The sequence below is a fragment of the Physeter macrocephalus genome, chromosome 21 (genome assembly GCF_002837175.3).
Source record: "Physeter macrocephalus isolate SW-GA chromosome 21, ASM283717v5, whole genome shotgun sequence".
In the NCBI taxonomy this organism is placed as follows: Eukaryota; Metazoa; Chordata; class Mammalia; order Artiodactyla; family Physeteridae; genus Physeter; species Physeter macrocephalus.
Genome location: NC_041234.1, coordinates 24888515 through 24898663, shown reverse-complemented (window position 1 = coordinate 24898663; position 10149 = coordinate 24888515).

Genomic DNA, 10149 nt, shown 5'->3' with positions numbered 1-10149 from the left:
GAAAAGTTGGGAGGGCCCATTTTAAAAGGGGCTTTGAATGTCAAACTGAGAAGTTCATACTTCATTTCCTCTACACTGTCTAATAGATTTGAAGCATTTTGCTTGTTTTTAAGGATATTGAAGATTTTTGATCATGGAAGCAACACAAGCAAAGCTGTTAGTCTAAATGATGGTGCATGGGAGGTTTGGAGAGAAGAAACTGGAAACAAAGAAGTTAGGAAGCTTTTGCATTGTCACAGATCAGGGGCAATGAAGGAAGACCTGAACTAAGGCAGTGGCTGTGGAAATGAAAAGAAAAAAAATGCAAGAGGCATCATGAAGGTGAATCTGCAAGACCCAACAAATCATTTGAGGTAAAAGATGATGGAAAAGGAGAGTCTAGTATGATTCCACGTTGACTTTGAGAGTGGAAACTCCATTAATAGCATCAGGATGTACTCAGGATTTAAGATGCTGTGGATAGGGTGATGTATCAAATCTTAGCTTGGTGTTTATGGTTATATCAAAGTCTCAGCAGGAAACAGAATTCATCCAGATTATTCAAATGAAGAGGCTTAATGAAAGGGACACATCTGTAGATGTATGGTTAATGTCAAGGGAACTAACAATGGATTTGAAGGAGAGACAGCAACAATGGGAAGTTATTAGCACCCCTAAGGCTGAAGGGACAAAGGGAAGGTATAGTATCACCAGAGCCTACTGAGAGCTGGAGCCACCGAAGAATAGCTGCCTGGTGGGAGCTGAGATTGAGGAGGTGTGCAGATATCACACTAAAGCAAGAAAAGAGTGGGGAGAAATGCCCTGAGCTCTATTCCCTCCTGCCAGTCTCCTGCTTGTGCCTCCCACTGGAGCTCTGGAGAGAAGTTTCAGGTTCAGTCTCCCTAGGCACAGAGAAGGAAAGAAAGAGCAAAAAACAAAATAGGGATAAAATTGAGAATACTATAGAGAAAAAGCCAACACAACAGTTTTCCAAAATTTGCCTTTAAATATTCCCTAATATGCTTTTTTATTTCCCTGCTTCCATACGTTGGTTCTTGCTAGTCCCTCTGCCTGGGAAATTTTCTCTTTCTCTGTTGAAGTCCTATCTAGCCTCCAAATCCTAAGCTCAAAAGATTCTTCCTCCAAGGATACTTTCCTGATTAGCTCCAATCAGGGGTGCTCTTTCTTACCTGTAAATACCAAACCCTTTGTACTGCTCCTTCTGTGTTCATTAAAAGCTACCTTGAGTTAATTACTTATGTCCATCTTTTACTATCTTATAGAAAATAACCTTAATAAGTATAAAAATCTTCAGTAAGTATAAAATTTCATTCATCATATCACTCAAAAAGTCTACCATATTGTTTTACTCGTGGTAGGAACTCTACAAACAATTTTGGAATATACGTGTAGGAACTGAACGCTTCACTTTTATTCCAGCCATTTGGCTAGCAATTTCTCTCTAATCCTCCTATTCTTTCCCCTCTAGGGTATCCATTAATATAAGCTGCAGACTATCCATCAAACCTAAAAGCAAAACAGAACAGCTCAAAAAATATCCAGGAGTTTGGAAAAGGACATGGTTTGAGTAAATGCTGAGTGGGAAACTTCCTGTTTCTTTTATTGAAGGACTTTAGCAGAAGCATCTAATACAATGGTTATACAGCGTAAGCACACAATAAATATTAGATGGATGAATGGATGGATGAATAATTGAAGAATGTATGGGGGAGGGACTCTCAAAGAATTTTTTTCACTTAACAGTTTAGAGAGGCTGGATATCAATTCTGGTTCTGCCTGTCTTGAAGGCTGAGAATATAATTTTTATATGTTCTTTTCTAACATTCATTTCAACCTAACAACTGAATATTAGGCAGGGGTCTAGGGATCTTACCTGTTATGAAAATGAATTGGTCCTGAGAGCCTGCCAAGTCAGAATGGCTTCAGCGTGAGCGCTGAAAAGACAGCTAACAGAGGTAACATCTATGTCTTCAGTAGGAAAAAGACAGATTCTCAGAGAGGAGCAGAGAGGTCATTCCAGTGGAAGGAAATGGTGACTACGGCAAAAATTGGTGTTCACAGACTGATGAGTTTGGTTGTATGTCTGGAGGCAATGCTATAGAATATTCAAAACCAAAAACCTCAGGGAAAACCTGGCAAATTGGGTTAATATGCGTGAAGATATAGCAAAGTGTCCTCAGCTAGATTACATTTCCGGCACTGGGAATCTTAGGTTAAGAAGTTTAGACACATCTTTTCAGGAGTCCTCATCTAATGCTCTGTTGCTTTATTTCACTCATTGTCATCTGCATTCTGCATATGGCCTTTTGATTCAAATTGGTTTGTTTCTTTGTTCTCTTATTCTCATGAATCTTTGTATACATCAGGAAATGCCCTACATTCTGCTTTATAAAGTCGGTGAAATTCTGACTTTTATCTGGTAGGCACTATACTCTAGGAAATGACTTCATGGCGACACTCAAACTAGCAGTTAGGCACAGTGGAATGTGCGTAAGCTGCTATCTCCATGGGTGTTAATTTTAACATGTTAATGAAAGACCTGGTTCCTCAGGCTGGCAGGCTCAGTCTCCTGCTGCGGTCAAGTGCTGTAATGTTCAACAGGGATATAATTTTTGACACTGACAGTTTAGAATTCAGTGGCTGCCCTCACTAGTGGACTCAGAAAGGCACAAAATAAGAAAAATATGCTGAATTTATTTAAAATGTGTATGACCCATGATAGGCAGAATGGTGAGGTAGATAGAATGCCAGATGGGAACATAGGATGAAACAAAGACTCTGTGTTTTAAGAACAGTAAGTGGACCATTCTCCCCGAAATGTTTGAAAAAAAGGTAGGAAACTATTGGAGGATGGGGCCAAAAAAGTAGGATGGGATTGTGTTCTTTGGGGGATTGAGTATCAAGGTGAGGAGCTGTACTTAATTTGACAGACAATGGGAAGCCATAGATGTTTTCTGGTTTTGTTTTTGAGCAATTAACTAATATGATTAGAGCTGCTTAATTAATTATTAAAGCATGGGCTAACTTTAATTAAGGAGATACAAGAGACCAGAAAACAAGTTGGGAAAGCAAAACAGAGACAGCTCTCTGACCAATAAAAATCTATCCATGTCTTTTATGGTGTAGAGTTGATGCTGGAGAGTGGCCGTCTATATTAACCAACATCCCCGCACTCAGCATCTAGTTGGGACCATATGACTGATTCTTGCCAATGAAATTAAGCAGAACTGATGCTCATCACTTCCAGATTAAAGTGATTAAGTGTGCATGATCCTCCATGCTTTCTTTTTCCACTATCTGCCAGCCCCTTGACATCAGAGCAAATTTGAAACCACCAGATGGTAAAGCCATAAAATGGAAGCACAGACCTTTTCCACACTGTCAAGAACTTTTAAAGGTGTAGGAACCTGTTCAGGGCTACTTAACTTTAGTTACAACATGAGGCTCATAAGCCATAAATCAATTGCAGGAAAGCTAGTTTCTCTGTACAGAGAAAAACTGGAAGCTATGCTCTTGACATTCCTATCTTTTTCGGTCCCAGATGTTTCTTACCATCTCCCACCTTAGCATCTTATCCTAAAAACGACCTGATGAGGTAGCATGCCTCAGTCATTAAAACCCTTGTAGAATTTAGAGAATTGAGTTTGTACTCATTTATGGTAGAATACGGAGTCAATTAAACAATTCGATGGCCCATGGGAAAGTCTCACCCTAAATACATTCCTTACATTATCTGAAATTCAAGCACCTAGAGATTCATTTACTGAAAACACACACACACACACACACACACACACATATTTTCAGAGGCTAACTTTCAGTGTGTCTACCCTAACTTCTGGGAAAACCACATAGCCTGCAGCTCCACAGAAGACTGAGCCAAAGTGGCCATGTACAATACCATTTATCGGTATAGTGAGTTGGGCAGGACCAGGCAGAGGGCCCCAATGAGTCCAGTTCACTCAAGACCCCCAGTCTTTAAGCCAAAATTCCCAGAGAAAATCAGAGTGCCTCACTCTATAGAGTGACTTGGAGAGCCCTGAAGGCCTGACAGAGTCATGGGGAGCAGAAGTCAAAAGGAGAGCAAGAGCAGGTCACAGCCAAGTCAGGGCAGGTCTTTGTGGGAAGCAAAGATTATACACAGAGAGGAAAGAACTGAGAGAGAAAGAGAGGCTCATTCCTATAAGCACATCAATCGCTGATGTCTTTCTACTCTTTATTTCTAGTATGTGTGCATCCAAACAATAAATTCCCCTTTTCCTGAGGTAACCTGAGTGAGTGTAAAAGTCAAACTGACACAACATTTAAACAAGCTTACAGAAAAGGCTCCCATAAGCTTAAATCACCAATACTGATGCTGCTCTAAATTCCCTCCCAATTTTTATCAGTATACAAGAATATATTTTTTATTTAGTTGTAACCAGTATATACATCCTATTCTTTGTCTTTTTTTCACTTAACATTGTTTTGTATACATATTTCCAAGTAGCAACCTACTCCTATCATTTTTTCCATCTATGTATCATGCTCATGTGTTCATATGTCCAGTTTGAAATACCTGTATAGTTTTCTACGTTCATTACTATTAATAAACAGTGCTACAAACATCTTTGGACGATTTTTTTTTAAATTTCACTGGGATTTCTACCCAATTGGGGGATAACCAGGTTAAAAAACATAAACAGTGTTTTCATTCTTATTATTTGTTGCCAAATTGTTCTTCATAAAGATGCACATCTTGCTGAAAATGAAAATAACCCAAAATATATTAAATTTCTGCATTTAAAAGGAATGGAGGCATCTAAAAATCTATCCTAAAGAAATAAAGTACACATAATGATTTATGTAACAAGATGGTCATCATAATACTATTTATAACACTAAAAACATAAAAACCAAAATGTTCAAATCAGTGGGGAATGTCTAAATAAATTATGATATATCTACAAATATATCATGTGGCCATATACACTTTTTATTGCCATAAAAGTGAAGTTTTCAAAGAATATCGACTGACATAAGAAATGCTTATGATATAAAGTCAAATGAAAAACACATTACCAACCCCAATATGCAATATAATTCAAATCGTGTAAAGAAAAAGTTATCTGCAAATATCTGCATAATAAAGACTGCACACAGGGCTTCCCTGGTGGTGCAGTAGTTAAGAATCTGCCTGCAAGGGCTTCCCTGGTGGCGCAGTGGTTGCGAGTCCGCTTGCTGATGCAGGGGACACGGGTTTGTGCCCCGGTCCGGGAGGATCTCACATGCCGCAGAGCGGCTGGGCCCGTGAGCCATGGCCGCTGAGCCTGTGCGTCCGGAGCCTGTGCCCCGCAACGGGAGAGGCCACAGAAGTGAGAGGCCCAAGTACCGCAAAAAAAAAAAAAAAAAAAAAAAAAAAAAAGAATCCGCCTGCCAATGCAGGGGACACCGGTTCAAGCCCTGGTCCGGGAAGATCCCACATGCCATGGAGCAACTAAGCCCGTGTGCCACAACTACTGAGCCTGCGTGCCTAGAGCCTGTGCTCCGCAACAAGAGAAGACACCGCAATGAGAAGCCCATGCATCGCAACGAAGAGTAGCCCCTGCTCGCTGCAACTAGTGAAAGCCCGCATGCAGCAATGAACACCCAACACAGCCAATAAATTAATTAATTAACTAAATAAATCTATTTTTTAAAAAAAGACTGTACACAAATATACCATAATGTTAATAGTAGTTATCTCTCAGTATGTTTTTATTAGTGCATCTACATTTTATAATCAGAAATAACAATAAATGTTATTTCAAAAAATAAATTATCAACATAGTAGAATTCTAAACACAAAATGATACAGAACAATAGTGAAGTTAAAATAGTTAAACAGGCTATTGGTCAGTCAAACGTAAGTGTGAACTTTCCTTCTAACTTAACTTGAAAGCTTGTGCATGTTAGAGCTATAATGGGGTGAGGAACTAGGAAGATGCAGGATAGAGGAGAAAATTTTAGAGCTTGGGGAGGAAAGGTCTAATGGGCAAGCCCCAGTCCAAAGACTTCTTCCGGTCAATAAGCTCAAACAATAAATGTTTTATATTCAGAACTTTGACCTCTGGCATTTACCTTTGTGATATAATAAAGAATATATTTTGGTCTTTGTCCCCCATTCCTGGCACAGAGCTTCAAAAATCCTTGGAGTTTCCTGATAGAAGTGTCTTTTGTTATACCCAAGGAGGCCCTTTCCTTCATACCTCAGTTTATGCTAATGAAGTGACTGATGGTGGGTCCCCCTAAGTAGCTTCAGGATGGGACTGGTCACCAGAAAGACCAAGCATATGATTAGAGGGTTGGAACTTTCAGCCTGCCCCACCCCATCTCTAGGGAGAGGAGGGGGGCCTAGAGGTTGGGTTCAATCATGTGGCCAATGATTTAATTCATCATGCTACATAGTGAAATCTTGATAACAACCCTGAGGCACAGTAGAGCTTCCAAGTTGGTGTTTGTCCATGTTCTTGGAAGGTGGTATGCCCTGATTCCACAAGGAGAGGGCATAGAAGCTGTATGTTACCTGCCTCCCAGACCTTGTCCAATTCATATCTTCCATTTGGCTGTTCCTGAATTGTATCCTCTATAATAAAACTCTAATCATAAGTATAGCACTTTCAGTGAGCTCTGTGAGTCATTCTAGTGAATTATTGAAACTGAAGGGAGGAGTGGTCTTAGGAAACCCCAAATGTGTAGCTGGCCAGGCAGAAGTGCAGGTGGCTTGGGAAGATCCAGGATCTGTGGCTGGCAGCTGAAGTAGGAAAAGCCTTGTAGGACAGAGCCCCTTAACCTGTAGGATCAGGGCTAACTCTACGAGTTAATGTCAGAATTGAATTGAATGGATGGACTTAAGATTATCATACTAAGGGAAGTAAGTCAGACAGAGAAAGACAAATATCATATATCACTTATATGTGGAATCTAAAAAAAATGATACAAATAAACTTATTTACAAAACAGAAAGAGTCTCACAGACACAGAAAACAAACTTATGGTTACCAAAGGGGAAAGAGAGGGGAGGGATAAATTAGGAATTCGGGATGAACAGATACACACTACTATATATAAAATATATATTTTATATATAGTAGATATATCTGCTATACAGTAGGTATAGCACAGGGAACTATATTCAATATCTTGTAATAACCTATAATGGAAAAGAATCTGAAAAAGAATATTATAGATATACCAAACTGAATCACGTTGCGGTATACCTGAAACATTATAAATCAACCATACTTCAATTAAAACAAAACTGAATTGAACTGTAGAACCCCCAGTTGGTGTCAGAGAACTGCTGTGGGAATACAACCATGACGTACATATACAAAGGACAAAACAGTTCTCAAATATGTTTAAGGAGAATTGTATTAGTTAACATGATGCTAGCTGCTCAAACAGATAAAGCCCATAATCTCAGTGGCTGAACTCAGTAGTTTATTTCTTGCTCATATGAAGTCCAAAATGGGTGTTCCTGATTGAGTGGCCTTCTACATAGTCACTCAGGGACCCAGGCTACTTCCATCTTGCAGCTCCACTTCCTCCTCAGCCTCAAGAGTACTCCATACTCATCCAACAAATAGGGGAAGAGCATGGGGATTATACATGGGAAGTGTTTCTGGACCAGCCCTGGAAGTGGCCCACTCACTTCCATGAACCTTTCATTGCATGGAACTTGCGCCACCTCTCACTCCAAAAGATCTTGGGAAATGCACTCTAGCTGTGAGCCCAAGAAGATGAAGTGGGTTTTATGAGCAATCTCTACCACAAAGAAATAAAATAATTTCCTTATTCCTGAAAACATTAATGACATAATCTAGATTTTAACCTTATTAATCTCAGTAGCTAAGAAAGACAGTTGTAACGAGGTAAGTTCCTCATTGCCAAGTGCTATGCTAGCATATTTCAAGATGGATCAGAACTATAGTATTTCAGTTCAGTGCAAGAAAGAGTTCTTCAGCACTTACCATCCAGGACCTATGGTAAGCAAACAAGGTACAAAGATGTCTAGACTTAGTCCTGCCCCAGAAGACCATACCATCCAGTAGAGAAGTTTACAGACCAGTGGAACTTTCCATTTAGCTTTCATACATTAAACCTATATACAATCAATGCAGACAAAAAGTCCTTGGCAAGTAGGAGGACAGTTCAAAAATAGAGATGCTTTAAAAATACAATATCAGTAGCACATTTAAAATGAGCATATTATTCAAAGAAGTGGATGGACATATTGATGGGTGGATGGATGGATGGATGGATGGACAGACAGATGTTCTGGTATATTTTAGAGAAAATTATTTTAATTAATGTAGTAAAACACGTGACACAAGAATCAGAAAGGTATGGCCGACCTAAGGAAAGAAGGGGAAAAGCCACTTTTTAAAAACAACGAAATTCTTAGCTTCAAGAACAGGCAGTTCCCAACACAGGCACTGGATGTGTTTGTTTATAAGTCAATTATTTGGAACTCACAGTGCCTTCTCCCTTAGAAGCAACGTCATAAAGCATTGTTTAGATTCCCAAGCAAAAGCAGAGCTGTCTATTTAACCCCTAATGTATCTGAAGACTTGCACTGCACTCAGAGTCCTATTTCAACTGTAACTGAGCACCATCATCATTTCTACAAGAAAATGCAGATGGTCTCCAACTTAGAAAACTGCTCCCACCATTGCAGCAAAGAGAATAGCAGGTGAAGAGGGGGAGACATTGTAGTCCAGTTTGGCCGAAGCAGCAACAGATTCTTTAAGATACCAAAATTCAACATGGAAGAAAGAGATGAAATTTCCATGCTAGGGAAAGTTGCAAGGGATAGGTGCTTCTGGGTTTCTGTAGCGAGTTCACATCTGTAGCTCCAGTTTCTTTTGAAAGCCCAGAAGATCTCAGTTCACATTATTACACAGCAAAAATCAGCTCTTCAGTTCGTGCAGTCTCCACCTGCCCTATAAACTTATACTTTTTCACTGCACTTATTTAAGTTGCCTGTCCAGCATGGTCAGTAGTATTAAATGCTACAGAGAGCTAAAGTAAGATAAGAAATGGTAAGTTCTAAATTTAGAGGATAAAGTGTAAACATGAGGGACTTTATGCCTAGTATGTATCTGTTTTGTAGGTTCCTTTCATCTTTTGAAAGTAGAGGGAAGGAGCTAGAGTAGATGAATGGGCATAGGCAGTGTAGGCCAGCTCCAGGTAGAGGCCATTATTATCTTTGACATTGTCCCCAAAGTTGTATCTCTTAACTTCAGCAGAGGTTAGTAGCTTGGGTGTCAATGTGGAAAACCCAAAAACATCTCAAAAGATTTTCATAAGAGAAGGTACTTCTTGGAAAATTATTTCCCAGAATGTCCAAATTGGAGAGAAAAAGACAGTTATAGCCAAAAGGGGAAAAAGGAGGATATACGAGGTTGTTCTTCCCAAGCCATCATCACTGTCTGTATGGGTCATCTTTTAATTCAGTTTCCTTTATCAGATTTTTTAATCTTCTCAGGCAACATGAACCAATACCTCACAGAACATGACAGACGCATGGAAATAAAATGAAGCTGTATTTTTAAAATGAACTATTATATCAGGATGACTTCGTCTAAAAGAGTTTATTTGGGTGAAAAATTCTTTTTAAGGGCTGTTTAAATCTTTTGGCAGTTTCATGTGACTAACATTTTTTTGAGGAGAAACTGCTAAGCAAAAAAGATCAAAAGTTTCCTTTGGGATTTTTTCCAGAAAAAAATGAATATAACATAGGAATTACTATGAATAAAGAACTTGAGGAAATGGTGGATTACTCAAGGAATCTAGATAAAAATCTAAGATCAAATCAAACGGCTCACTTGGGAAAAATCACTTCCAATTTATAAATGGTTAATTTTAAATATGTTGTTTTCCTTTATATTTGTATATATTTTATAGGTGAGAAAGAGTACATAAAACATTTAAATAAATTATAAATCAGAGGAATATAATAAAAATCAATGGAATCACTACCTAAGGACTATAAATTATCCATCATAAATAACTTGCATCTACTTACATATTCTTCCCTCATCAATCTTCCTGCCTCCCTACCAGAAATATTTACTACCCTAAATTTTGTGTCCATCATTCTATTCCTTTTTTATAATTTTATCAATT